We start from the raw sequence: 14,534 nt of genomic DNA, 5'->3' as shown, positions 1-14,534 counted from the left end.
CTACTGGTTACAGCCCCTTCAGTCTCTTTACAGTTACTGATGTGTCCTGCCTCTTCTACTGTTTACAGCCCCTTCAGTGCTCTTTACAGTTACTGATGGGTCCTGCCCTCTATCTACTGGTTACAGGCCCCTTCGAGTCTCTTTACAGTTTAATGAGTGTGTCCTGCCTCTTCTACTGTTCCGCGCCTTACGCCTCTTTGCTCCCTCTTTCATCCCTCAACCATCTTCTTCTTCTCTCCTTTCTTACCTTCAATAGCTGTGCACGTACGTGTGCTCTACCAGTGGCTCTTGCGTAGGTTCCCACCCTCCACATCATGCAGAGTTTCCCGTCTCTCAGCGCCACCACTGCCGTGTCAAGAAACAACAGCGTCTCGTACGCTTCTTGGGCTTTAGCGATCTTCGCCATGACCGCTCGATGATGAAGGCGTCAATGATGCAGCCCACAATGCACTGCAAGGACGACCGCCATCACCGCCAGGGGGCAGGACTCAGTCACGCTGCGGAAGCCTAACCGATGGACGTCTGCGTCTCCAGGGAGACAGGAAGGCCGCCATAAAGCTGTTCACCTTGAACGGAAACACGTTTCCTCCACTTTCCACCACCGCCCCTGCCCCGGACTCATCTCCTCCCCCGGAAGAGGCACCCGAAGCTGGGGTTGAGGCGGATGGCGAAGTCCCAGTGTCGGCCGGCAATGAGCCAGAAGGCGAAGCCAAAGAGCAGCCAGGAGAGGAGGAAGGAGAGGCAGAAGATGACTAGCATCCAACGCCAGCGGAATGTCCACGCAGGTGGTGAAGAGGTCGCTGAGGTAACGCTGGCCCCTCTCGCTCATGTTGACGAAGTGACGTTGCAGCGCCGTCCTTGCCCACAAAGCGGTGGCGGGCCGGCGGCTAGAGCGGCCGGGTGGGCCGGCGGCTTGAGGAGGAAGGGGACGACAGTGTTGAATCTCGGTCCGAGGACGAACAGCCTTCTCCCTTCTCCCCAGACTTCCGCCCCTCCCGCCCCTCAGTCCTGAGCGCCCTCCCCTTTTCATCGATCCTTCCCCTCCTCCTGCCTCCAGGGCTCCGCTGGACCTCCGTGCATTGCTGCCGTTGCCCTGCAGGAGAGTGCTTTGCCATGCCATTTCGGTTGTGTGTGGGAGAGGGGCTGGTGGGGCTCCCTGAGCCTCCCGTGCTCCCCCCCACCCTGGCCGTGTCAGCAACACTCAGAGCCAGCTTAATGACTTCCTCCTCGTCTACCAGCCCGTCAACCACCGCACTGAAACGTCGCTTAACACGCGCCGCTCCCATGGTGCTAAATACAATGTSTTACGCTGATGAAGCTGTAGTCTCAACTCCTATGTGCTTTGTGARTTTATGACCACCTAGGTATTGATAAGAACCTGGTGTTCTGTTCTTCTTTCCAGTTCCACTGTTTCTATGGTGAAAAGTAATCCATCTGATGTGGTAAAGGTAGATCCATGAGGAAAAACTGTATCCAGCAGTAGATGACTTCCCTCACTTCCCGGATCATTGTTCCACTAACTTTTTATTAACAGTCAGTGTTACTCACAGCTCTACAGTGTCCTGATTCACAGTCTTCCTTCCATTCTCTTGAAGGAAGCTCAGTGGTCAAGTTGTTGCTGTATATACTCCTCTGGTCAACAGGCAGTGTYGTTTCAGAAACGTATTCCACAGCAGCAGATAGACAGTCTCGCAGTAATACTGTATAGTCCCTGTAGTACTTACACTCCTTTGGGCTGAAGAGGGAGGTTACACACGTGTCCAGGGTATCAACAGGAGGGACCCATAGTCTGTGGCCATCTTACGAGGGAGCGGGAGTTTTGCTGACAGTTTGAAACAGCACGAGGGAAACACATTGAGCAGGCTACAGGAACTGAGAAGCTTGAAAGGATGAGAGCTGGGGATACAATGGGGTAGTAGTAAGGAGGATATATACTCCCCACAWTCACTAAAGTGCAATATGACAATACAGAGTCCAGGGGTAGATCCACAGTACAGTACAATCAAACGGTGTCTATGTTTCTAACACATATCTAACATGCAACCAGCAGAGAAAAGAATAGCATGCTGTTTCTTACGTTCCATAATCTTCATTTCCCAGTGGTTTGGTCATGGAAAATACACAAGGCAGATTGAAACAGAGGAGGAACTCCTTAGACTATTGACTCAGATAATGGTACACAATTYCAATACATTCACTTCCTATCAGTCAGAATATGTTCCTCCACCCTTTTATATCTATGTTTCCTTTGCTACAGGGCCTTGGAATACATTTATGAGCTACAGTAGCCATGCACTGTGTAAATAATACTCACTCAGTGTCTCTCACAWGTGGGAGACTGTGACCAGCAGTTTCCCCTCAAATCCAAGTATCTTTTCCARGACACAAAAGTCCTCAAATGTCAGTGGTGAGTTCTTGGCACAACAAAAGCAGACTTTTAGAGACATTTTAAATATGTTTATGGCTCTCTCAGGTGACTGCTTTTTTTAACAGGATATCCTATTCCTGAGAGTCTCTGTGTTTCTCCTAAAGGCATTGTCAATTCAGTACAGAACACACTGCACAGACTGACTACTGACCAGATCAGCTACATCGTATTCACTCAGTGTTGTAAAAATGTATACAACAATAAGGAGACTTACTCTCCACTACAACTGCATGGGAGAATTCTCTATAACAGAGGGAGTGAGGGAAAGAGAGGGAGAAAGACAATAAATAAAAGGAGAGAGAATGAAATTACTTGACTAGAACGCCAAGGCATGTACAATTGTGTGTACTTTCTGTGTACCTATGTTTGTGTATCATCCTATACATATGATACCARKATTAATTCTATACAACACCTAWTATAGAGTCAAAGTGAATGTGTAGGAGGAGCAGAATCCTATTGGCCGGTTGTGGGGAAAGAGGGGAGGGGTAACAGGCACACAGGGCATACACCTGTGGATGACCTCTACGAAAACTCAGAGCTCAAAGGTTATTTCAGAGGTCAAATCCTGTCCAATCCTGAGACCGGAGGTGCTGTGTCCTTGTTTTTTCCAAACGGGTTGGCTTTAGTTCTCTCCTCTTGGTTCAAGTACAAGTGTCACACTCAACACCCCTGCTTACAGAGAACACACATGTTATCCATTCAGAAAAGCTTCCAGTCTAATTCCTTGAAAAATGTGGCAATAATGGGCAGAGGACGTGCAAGGAAAACTGGGTAAAAACAACGACCCACTGAGGCAAACAAAGGTAATATTTTGGGAAGAGAGATTTTTTTGTTTGTTGCATGCCAAATCCCTTAGGGATAAAAACAAAGAAAACTCAAAAGGTTTGATTCAGGGCAATCCAAATGACACAAAAAATGTTTGGTTGCGATATTAGACTTTACCTTCCGTACACATTTCCAGTGAACTGTGGTTTCGAACACTGGCAAGTCTTTGACCCCCAGTGAACAAGCTAAACATGTTACTAGGTTGCCTGAGGAACAGTTCAACCCTTCACCAGCTCCCTGAGGACAGTTTACAGTGTAACACCTTGACCAGATCACCGAGGACAGTTTACAGTGTAACACCCTGACTAGGAGCAACAAAGGCACAACACAGGAGAATACCAAGGCAACAGTCGTTACCTGGTGTCCTAGGTTCACACAGAGACAGATGTTACCTACTGTCCTAGGTTTACACAGAGACAGATGTTATCTTCTGTCCTAGGTTCACACAGAGACAGATGTTCCTTCTGTCCTAGGTTTACACAAAGACAGGTGTTACCTGTTGTCCAAGGTTTACACAAGAGACAGGTGTTACCTGTTGTCCAAAGTTTACACAGAGCCAGGTGTTGTCATGTCACACAAACAGTAAGAGAGGGGTGAAGAGAAGCCTCTACAACAAGTGGAAGTGGGGAAAGAGATCCCTCCTAAAGTGAGAGGTGACGTAGGGGTTCATTTTGACTGGTCTGCTGCCCTCCCTCTCTCAGGCATAGTAACAGGAATTTAGGGGCTGCACTTCTGAGAAAGTAGAGAACGCACAATCCTTCTCTCTTTCCTTCTTTCTCTGACGTTTTCTTCTTTCGCTCAGTCAGTCGTCTGGTTTCTTATCCCGTCTGGTTTCTTATCCCGTCTGGTTTCTTATCCCGTCTGGTTTCTTATCCCGTTTTGTTCCTCCCATGACGCCTCTCCTGTGTCCTTGCCAACCTGGGAATAACATGACAATACAGATGAAACCAACCAACAATCAGCATAAACAGAGATAAAACCATGACTTCAGATCTCCTTTGTGAAAACAGATGCTCTGATGATGTAAGCAGATAGGTCTTGTCTTGTGGACATTCTGAGAAGGTAAGACGGTAAAGAGCAAAAGGGCAGGATGGACTCACCGTCTCTAACCCTCTATGGTTTTCATCTTCATTTGTAATAGCTCAATGAAAACCCATAATAAAASCAATAAAATCATGTAATCAGTAACCTTTTCCTTGAGACTTGGTCTGTCTGGGTGCTCTGGTGTAGCTCTGTACCACAACAAATATTCCTGTGTCCAGTTTACTGGGAGTGTTGATGTTGCGTCACTTCTTGGAAAGAATGGGAAGAAATGTCTCGRGAATTACAAATGAAAATGTCTCCATAAAGTCATGGAACCTGGAATGAAAAGAAACAGAGGGGTGGAATAAGAGAACCACGTCCATTGTGATAGTTTACTGTATATCTTTACGGACATATTTTATGACCCATACAGGTGAATAAGCTGTGCATTTGGGCCCCAATACYGTACATCTTGAYGGTTATTGCAAACACACACACATGTTTATTAAACTATCCTTCTGGGGACCAAACAATTKATTCCMATTTCAAATCCTACTTTCCATAACCCTTAACCCAGACGCTAACCTTAACCCCAAAATCCTTAACCTTAAAAATCTAAGCCCCATAACTCTAAGCCTGAACCCTAACTCTAACCCTAACGTAACCCTAACACTACATCTATCGCTAACCTGAACCCTATACTATGAACTTAACACTAGTCTAACCCTAACTGAACCTAACCTACGATCTAACACTATTCCTAACGCTCCTAACGGAACCAACTCCTTAACCGCTAACTCTAACCACTAATTTAACCTGAACCCTAAACACTAACTCTAATTCTAACCCTAACGCTAACCCTACCCTAACCCTAACCCTAAACTCTACATCTAATTCTAACCCGTAATCCTAACCCAACTCTAACACTTAATTCTAAACCTTAACCCTAACACTACTCTAGACTGCTAATCTCGACCCTAATCCTAACGCCTTATTCTAGACTGCTACTCTAATCTAACCCAATCCTAACCCCTGACCCTAAGCTCTAACTCTAATTCTAACCCCTAAGCCTAAGACAAAGCCTAGGGACTGGCGGAATGTTCCAATTTCCTTTGTATTACTATCGTCATGAGGACTTCTGTCCCCACAAAGCAGAGGAAAAGCAAATCCGCACCACACACACACACCGTGATATTTTGCACAGCAAGAATTGACATATCAAAGTATACCAAATAGCCTCGGGTCATTCCATTGTCATTGCTAAAGTCCACCTGCCAGTCTGCTATGATCAAACACTGCAGTGTACATGGAACAACTACAGAGAATAACTTTAGTGTGTTACAGAGGCAACATTTGATGAATTCATGCTGCTAAATAAGACCAAGGAGCAAAGAGGGATGGAAATTCCACGTCACCCAAGTCCAGACTGTTTTCTCTGCTACTGTACGTCAACGGTAGAAGGTACCGAGAGCCCAAGCGGGAGCAAAAAGCTTCTTACACAGCTTCTACCCCCAAGCCAAAGACTGAACAAATTAACAAATGCCACCCGACTATTTACATTGACACCATTGTTTTACACTGCTGGCTAACTCACTGTTTATGTATCTATGACATAGTCACTTTCCCCGCAACCTACAAATGACTCGATACCTGTACCCCGCCACACTTGACTTCCGACCAGGTACCCCCGTATATAGCCTCGTTATTTTATTTATAGAAATGAGGACAGAGAGAGGGGGCGATGGAACCGTAGTATATAGAATGAGACAGAAGAAGGAGGGCGGGTGAACCGTAGTAGTACTAGAATGAGACAGAAAGAGGGGTGAACCTGTAATATAGATGAACAGAAAGAGGGGCGTGAACCGTAGGTATATAAGAATGAGACAAGAAAGAGGGGGGAGCGAGGGTTTGAACCGGTAGTAATATAGAATGAGACAGAGAAAGAGGGGTGAACCGTTTAGTATATAGAAGAGACAGAGAGGAGGGGGGAACCGGTATATATAAATGAGACAGAGAAGAGGGTGACCATAGTAATAGAATTAGACAGTAGAAGGAGGGGTGAACCGTAAGTATATTAGAATGAGACAGAGAAGAGGTAACCTAGTACATCATGGAATGGGACAGAAGAAGAGGGGGAACCGTGAGATATAGAATGAGACGGAGTAGAAGGGGAACCGGAGTATTATGAATGGAGACAGAGAAGAGGGTGAACCATTCAAGTATAGTAGATTGAACGAGTAGAGGGGTTGAACCGAGTGATATAGAATGAGACGACTAGAGGTGTGAACCGTAGTATATAGAATGAGACAGAGAAAGGAGGCGTGAACCTATAGCTGATATCAGAAGGAGACGGAGAGAGGGGGTGACACATAGTAGTATAAATGAGACAAGAGAGGGGTGAACGTCAGTATATAGAATGAACGGAGTAAGGTAGAGGGGGGAACATGCAGTTATAAATGAGCAGAGAAGAGGGGTGAACCCGTAGTATATTAGAATGAGACAGGAAGAGGGTGAACGTATATATAGAAATGAGAACAGAGAGAAGAGGGGTGAACGCGTAGGTATATAGGATGAGACGGATAGGAGGGCGGTGAACCTTATATAGAATGAGGACAAGAGAAGAGGGGTGAAACCGTGTACTATACGAATGAGACAGAGGTAGAGGGTGAACCGTAGTAGTATAGAATGGACGGTAAGAGGGGTGAACCGTGAATAGAATGAGAAGAGCAGAAGAGGGGTGAACCGTAGTAATAGAATGAGACAGAGAAAGAGGGCGTTGAACTTAGTATATAGAACTGAGACAGAGAGAAGAGGGGTGAACCGTTAGTATATAGAATGAGACGGAGTAGAGGGGTGAACCAGTATAATAGAATGAGACAGAAGAGAACGAGGGCGACGTGAACCGTGCAGTATATAGAATGAACAAGTAGAGGGGTGAACCGTGTATATAGATGAGACAGAGAGAAGAGGGGGGAACCGTAGTATATAGAATGAACAGAGAGAAGAGGGCTGAACCTAGTATATAGAATGAGACAGAAGAGAAGAGGGGGGAACCGTCAGTACCAAGAATGAGAACGAGAGAAGGGGGGTGACACCGTCAGTTATATAGAGATGAGACAGAGAGAGAGAGGGTGACGCGTATAATAGAATGAGCGGAAGTAGAGGGAACCGGTAGTGTATAGAATGAGACAAGAGTAGAGGTGAACCGTAGAGTATATAGAATGAGACATTAAAGTAAGGGGTTGAACCTAGCTATAGAATGGACACGAGTCGAGGGTGAACCGTAGTATATGAAGGAGACGGAGAAGAGGGGTAACCGTAGATATAAAGAACAGAAGAAGAGGGTCGTGAACGTCCAGTTATATAGAATGAGAAAGAGGAAGAGGGCTGACCGTAGTATAGACGAGACAGAGAGAAGAGGCTGAACCGTAGTACTATAGAATGGGGAGACGGAGAGAAGGGGGGTGACCGTAGTATAATAGAATGAGACAGAGAGAAGAAGGGGTGAAACCGTAGTATATAGAATGGAGGGACAGAGCGAAGAGGGGGTGAACCGTCAGTATATAGAGAGACAGAAGAAGAGCGAGTGAAACCGTAGTATATAGAATAGACAGAGAGAAGAAGGTGAACCGTAGTGATATAGAATGAGACAGCAGAGAAAGAGGGGCGTGAAACCTATAGTATATAGAATGAGACGGAGTAGAGGGGGTGGAACCTAGTATATGAGAATGAGACAAGGAGGAGAGGGGGGGAACCGTAGATTAGAATGAGATACAGAGATAGAGGGGAACCGTAGTATGATAGAGATGGAGACAGAGGAAGAGGGTGTGAACCGTAAGTTATAGAATAGACAAAGGTAGAGGGGGAACCGTCAGTATTTTGAATGGAGAAGAGAAAGGGTGACACCATAGTACTACAGACATGAGACAGAAGAGGGGTGAACCGTGTAGTATATAGAAGGACAGAGAAGACAGGGGTGAACCGTCAGACTATAATATGAGACAGAGAGCAAGGAGGGGGAACGTTAAGTACTATAGAATACGACGACAGAAGGAGAAGAGGGTTGTGAACCGTTAGTATACTAGAATGAGACGGAGAAGAGGGGGTGAACCGTGTACTATCAGAATTGAGACGAAGTAGGTTAGGACGGGGAAAAACCGTAGATATAGAATGAAGGATAGAGGGGTGAACCGTTTATAGAATGAGACGGATTAGAGGGTGACCGTCAGTATTATAGAATGAGACAAGAGAGGTAGAGGGGTGAACCGGTAGTAATATAGAATGAGGACGAGAGAGACGGGGGTGAAACGTAGTAGATCAGAATGAACGGAAGTAGAGGGGGTGAACCGTCGTAGCTATATTAATGAGACAGAGAGTAGGGGGTGACACCTTATACTATGAAGGAGACAGAGCAAGGAGGGGGAAACCAGTATATGAATGAGACAGAGGAAGAGGGGTGAACCGTCAGTATATTAGAATGAGACAGAGAACGAGGGGTGAACCGTGATGTTATATAGAATTCGAGACAGAGAGTAGAGGGGGTAACCGTCAGTATACTTAGATCGAGACAAGAGTAGAGGGGTGAACCGAGTATATAGAATGAGACAAAGTAGGAGGTGAACCGTACTAGTATATCAGAATGAGGACAATAGAGTGAGGGGTAACCGTTAGAGTACATAGAAATGAGACAGAGTAGAGGGGGTGAACCGTAGATATAGAATAGACACGATGAGACAGAGGGGTGAACCGTAGTATATAGAATGAGACAGAGAAGAGGGTGAACCGTAGTATATAGCAATCGAGGACAGGAGGAAGAGGGTAACCGTAGTATATGATAAGACAGGAAACGGGGGTAACCGTAGTATATAGAATGAGACAGAGAGAAGAGGGGTGAACCGATAGTATATAGAAGAGACCAGAGAAGTAGAGGGAAACCGTAGTTATATAGAATGAGGTACAGAGAGTCAGAGGGGGTGAACCCTTAGTATAAGAATGAGACAGATAGAGGGTGAACCGAGTATATAAATTAGACAGAGAGTAAGGGGTGAACCGTCAGTATATAGAATGAACAGAGTAGAGGGGGGTGAAACTTGAGTAAATAGAATGAGACAGGAAGAGTGGGTGTGAACTGTAGTATATAGAATGAGACAGAGAAGAGGGGGTGAACTGTATATATAGAATGAGACAGAGAGTACGAGGGGGTGAACCCGTATAATATATGAGAATGCAGACAGAGTAGACGGGAACGTCAGTAATATAGATGGACAGAGAAGAGGGGGTGAACTGTAGTATAGACAGTACTAGGTAACTGAAAAAGAGATTGAAAAGACAGAGGTTGGGTTTTTGAGGGGAATGTAGCCGCTGATAGAGATCTGATAGTGAATGCTAAATGAGAGATGGATAAAGACTAAGACTGGGAATGCTATTGAGATCTTAGTTCAGGTGGTGGTACGGAAATGCTGCGGATTACAGGCCTGGCTTCGGGACGCATAATCCCACCATACGTCTGATACTCCACTCAAGTCTTATATAAGAACCACTCGACCGACGGCCAGAGGCAGTGTACACCATACAGGATAGACACAGTAGGTAAACTGAACACACGGGTAGGAACCACTACACATTGGAACTTCGACTGTACACATACCGGTGATGCTGCAGATACACACACACATAGGTAGGATAGCCAGTACAAAGTAGGGTAACGGACAGACTCACACAGTGGGGTTGAACTGTGTGTGAGAGAGAGAGCAGAGAGCGGCAGACTGTGAATCCCAACAACCGCCCCCTACCCTACCAACTCCCTTGGCAGGCCACCGTGTGGCAGTGTTGCTATGAAGCTCAGGGGGCGACTATCCAGAGAGTGGCAATGGGATCAATAAACCCATCATCTTTCAGGACACACTCCTGACTTTGAATGATACAAATCATGTGTTCCACTTTTCAATAATAAAATAAAAGCATGACATTTGAATGAACAAATCCCCCCTGTCGTTTTTTAACAGATATAAACCTCAGTAACAGTTTTCATATCAAGTGTTCATTTGGGAGGTATTTCATCTTTTCACATGTGTTCAAGTTTTACAATCCGACAAACAAATGCATGGTCCAGTGGCTCTTGTAAGAAGGACAAGTAATAAATAGTAAAAATCAACTTTCAAGTACTACCTAAGTCGTTTTTTTGGGTATTCTGTACTTTACTTTAATATTGTAAATTAGTTTGACCAAACTTTTTCTCTGACGTTCACATGCCGTAGAATATTGGTAGTTTTATAAGTAAGACTCCATCATTTCCACTGGAACCCAAAGTATTCGTTACATTTTGAACAGGACAGGAAAATGGTCCAATTCATGCACTTATCAACAGAACACTAAACCCTGGTCATCCCTACATCCCTACTGCCTCTGATCTGGTGGACTCATTAAACACACATGCTTTGTTTGGAAATGATGTCTAATGTTGGAGTCTGCCCCTGGCTATCCGTACACTTAAAAAATAAGAAAATGGTGCCGTCTGACTGGCTTAATATAAGGAATTTGAAATGATTTATACTTTTACTTTTGATACTTAAGTATATTTTAGCGATTACATTTACTTTTGATACTTAAGTATATTTAAAACCCTATACTTTTAGACTTTTACTCAAGTAGTATTTTACTGGGTAACATTCACTTTTACTTGAGTCATTTTCTATTAAGGTATCTTTACTTTTACAGTGCTTTGCGAAAGTATTCACCTCCCTTGGAATTTTTCCTATTTTGTTACCTTACAACCTGGAACTAAAATATATTTTTGGGGGGTTTGTATCATTTGATTTACACAACATGCCTACCACTTTGAAGATGCAAAATATTTTTTCTCGTGAAACATACAAGAAATAAGACAAAAAAACTGAAAACTTGAACGTGCATAACTTTTCACCCCACAAAGTCAATACTTTGTAGAACCACCATTTGCAGCAATTACAGCTGCAAGTCTCTTGGGATATGTCTCTATAAGCTTGGCACATCTAGCCACTGGGATTTTTGCCCATTCTTCAAGGCAAAACTGCTCCAGCTCCTTCAAGTTGGATGGGTTCCTGCTGGTGTACAGCAATCTTTAAGTCATACCACAGATTCTCAATTGGATTGAGGTCTGGGCTTTGACTAGGCCATTCCAAGACATTTAAATGTTTCCCCTTAAACCACTCGAGTATCGCTTTGTCCTGCTGGAAGGTGAACCTCTGTCCCAGTCTCAAATCTCTGGAAGACAAACAGGTTTCCCTCAAGAATTTCCCTGTATTTAGCGCCATCCATCATTCTTTCAATTCTGACCAGTTTCCCAGTCCCTGGTGATGAAAAACACAGCCTGATTCTGCCACCACCATACTTCACTGTGGGGATGGCGTTCTCGGGGTGATGAGAGGTGTTGGGTTTGTGCCAGACATGGCGTTTTCCTTGATGGCCAAAAAGCTCAATTTTAGTCTCATCTGACCAGAGTACCTTCTTCCATATGTTTGGGGAGTCTTCCACATGCCTTTTGGCGAACACCAAACGTGTTTGCTTATTTCTTTCTTTAAGCAATGGCTTTTTTCTGGCCACTCTTCCTTAAAGCCCAGCTCAGTGGAGTGTACGGCTTAAAGTGGTCCTATGGACAGATACTCTTTGTTGCCTCTCTGATTAATGCCCTCCTTGCCTGGTCCGTGAGTTTTGGTGGGCGGCCCTCTCTTGGCAGGTTTGTTGTGGTGCCATATTCTTTCCATTTTTAATAATGGATTTAATGGTGCTCCGTGGGATGTTCAAAGTTTCGGATATTTTTTTATAACCCAACCCTGATCTGTACTTCTCCACAACTTTGTCCCTGACCTGTTTGGAGAGCTCCTTGGTCTTCATGGTGCCACTTGCTTGGTGGTGCCCCTTGCTTAGTGGTGTTGCAGACTCTGGGGCCTTTCAGAACAGGTGTATATATACTGAGATCATGTGACAGATCATGTGACACTTAGATTGCACACAGGTGGACTTTATTTAATTAATTATGTGACTTCTGAATGTAATTGGTTGCACCAGATCTTATTTAGGGGCTTCATAGCAAAGGGGGTGAATACATATGCACACACCACTTTTCAGTTATTAACTTTTTTAACTTTTCAGTTAATAACATTTCAGTTATTTCTTTCATTTCACTTCACCAATTTTGACTATTTTGTGTATGTCCCTTTCATTAAATCCAAATAAAATACATTTACCTTACAGGTTGTAATACAACAAAATAGGAAAAACGCAAAGGGGGTGTGTAACGGTTTTCTTCCATAGGTGAAGGAGAGGACCAAAATGCAGCGCGGCTAGTGTTCAACATGTTTAATAACGAACAAGTGAACACTACAAACAACAAACAAAATAACAAACCGTGAAAACCGATACAGACCTATCTGGTGCAGAACACAAACACAGAGACAGGAAACAAACACCCACAAACTCCCAACACAAAACAAGCCTCCTATATATGAGTCTCAATCAGAGACAACGACTACCATCTGCCTCTGATTGAGAACCCACACTAGGCTGACATAGAAACAGACAAACTAGACACACAACATAGAATTCCCACCCAGCTCACGTCCTGACCAACTAAACACATACAAAACAAGAGAAAACAGGTCAGGAACGTGACAGGGTGAGTACTTTTGCAAGGCACTGTACTCAAGTATGACAATTGGGTACTTTTTCCACTACTGCATGTGACAAATAATTAGACACCTCCTACATTCTTTTGTGAGAAACTGCACAAACTCTAAAATAAGTAGTGCTTAATGGGATTCCACTTTGTTCTGAAATCAGCAGCATTGCTAGCTCGGTTGAAGTGGTTATCAGAGGGTCTAAATAGCACCTACACCCTCCATAATTTTCACTTCCTCAGCCTTGGTACACTGGTAGAGAGGCGTGTGAACGCGCAAATAGAGGGCAGAGGTGGTGATTTGGGATTCAGCTAGAGAGAGAGAGAAAAAGTGTGAGAGAGTTGACAGGGAAGGTGTCCCTGTGAAATTGCGATGAGCGACCCTAACCTTTGCCTGCAGCAGTATACTCTATGTAAGCTAGGCACAGAATGTGACCTGCTCTGTTGTGTTGGTTAACTTCATTATCAGTGGGTCAATTGATTATCTTCTTGGACAGACACAGAACAGCCATCAGCACATCACATTCTGTCTTCTACACAGAGGGCTTTATCAACTAACCACCTATAAGCCCAGTTTCAAGGAGCAACTGATACAGCCACCAGAACATCACATTCTGTCCTCTACACAGAGGGCATTATCAACTAACCACCTATAAGCCTAGTTTCAAGGAGCAACTGATATGTCCTAAACAGTGATGTAGTGGTAAAAAAAGGTGGGTAAACTATAAACTAGCACAGTGGTAAAGCATAAACTCCACGTGTTAAACTATAAACTTCATGGTAAACACTATAAACTTCTAGTAGGTAACCTATAAACTCCAGAGGTAAACTATAAACTCCAGTGGTAAACTATAAACTCCAGTGGTAAACTATAAACTCCAGTATGAGTAAACTATAAACTCCAGAGGTAAACTATAAACTCAGGGTAAATCTATAAAACCTCCAGTGTAAAACTATAAACTACTCCAGAGGTAAAATCTATAAACTCCAGTGGTAAAACTATAACTCCAGTGGTAAACTATAAACTCCAGAGGTAAACTATAACTCCAGTGGTAAAAGACTATGAACTCCAGAGGTCTAAACCTATAAACTCCATGGTAAACTATAAACTCCAGTGGTAAACTATACACTCCAGAGGTAAACTATAAACTCAGAGGTAGTAACTATAAATCCAGTGGTAAACTATAATAACTACCAGTGGTAAACTATAAACTCCAGAGGTAAACTATAAGAACTCCAATGTATACAACAGTAAACTCCAGAGGTAACTATATAACTGCCAGGAGTAAATCTATAAAAACTCCAGTGGGCAATACCGAGACAAACCACCACCAAAAAGTGAATCAAAAACGTATTACATTTTTTATAACAGCTTGGGGTATATAACAGCTCCAAAGTAGAGAATGCCCTAAAGATAAAGAATCCACATGGTTAACAGAAGGAACATTTTGAAAATAGTGTTTTAAAATAAATTTGTACAATTAGGGTCGATGTTTGGGACATCATTGCTAAGATATTCAGTCAAGACACCTCTTATAGTTAGTCATTTTCCAATCATGTCAATAATCATTGCTATGAGTATAAGTTAATTGCCAAGTTATC

General features: G+C 43.7%; 1 long non-coding RNA gene across 1 annotated transcript in view; it reads right to left on the bottom strand.

Annotated features, from left to right (window-relative positions):
• Positions 1–253: 253 nt before the first annotated feature.
• Positions 254–14,534, bottom strand: part of LOC111964828 (uncharacterized) — a 29,914-nt gene continuing 15,633 nt past the window's right edge. The window contains exons 2-3 of the long non-coding RNA XR_002877444.2: positions 4,446–4,615; positions 254–4,174 (exon numbers count right to left, since the gene is read on the bottom strand). This is a non-coding gene — a long non-coding RNA (uncharacterized lncRNA). The remainder of the gene's footprint in view (positions 4,175–4,445; positions 4,616–14,534) is intronic.

Source organism: Salvelinus sp. IW2-2015, linkage group LG6.1 (genome assembly GCF_002910315.2).
Source record: "Salvelinus sp. IW2-2015 linkage group LG6.1, ASM291031v2, whole genome shotgun sequence".
NCBI classification, from domain to species: Eukaryota; Metazoa; Chordata; class Actinopteri; order Salmoniformes; family Salmonidae; genus Salvelinus; species Salvelinus sp. IW2-2015.
The sequence above is the reverse complement of the archived record's forward strand: the minus strand, read 5'-3'. Positions and strand labels throughout refer to the sequence as shown.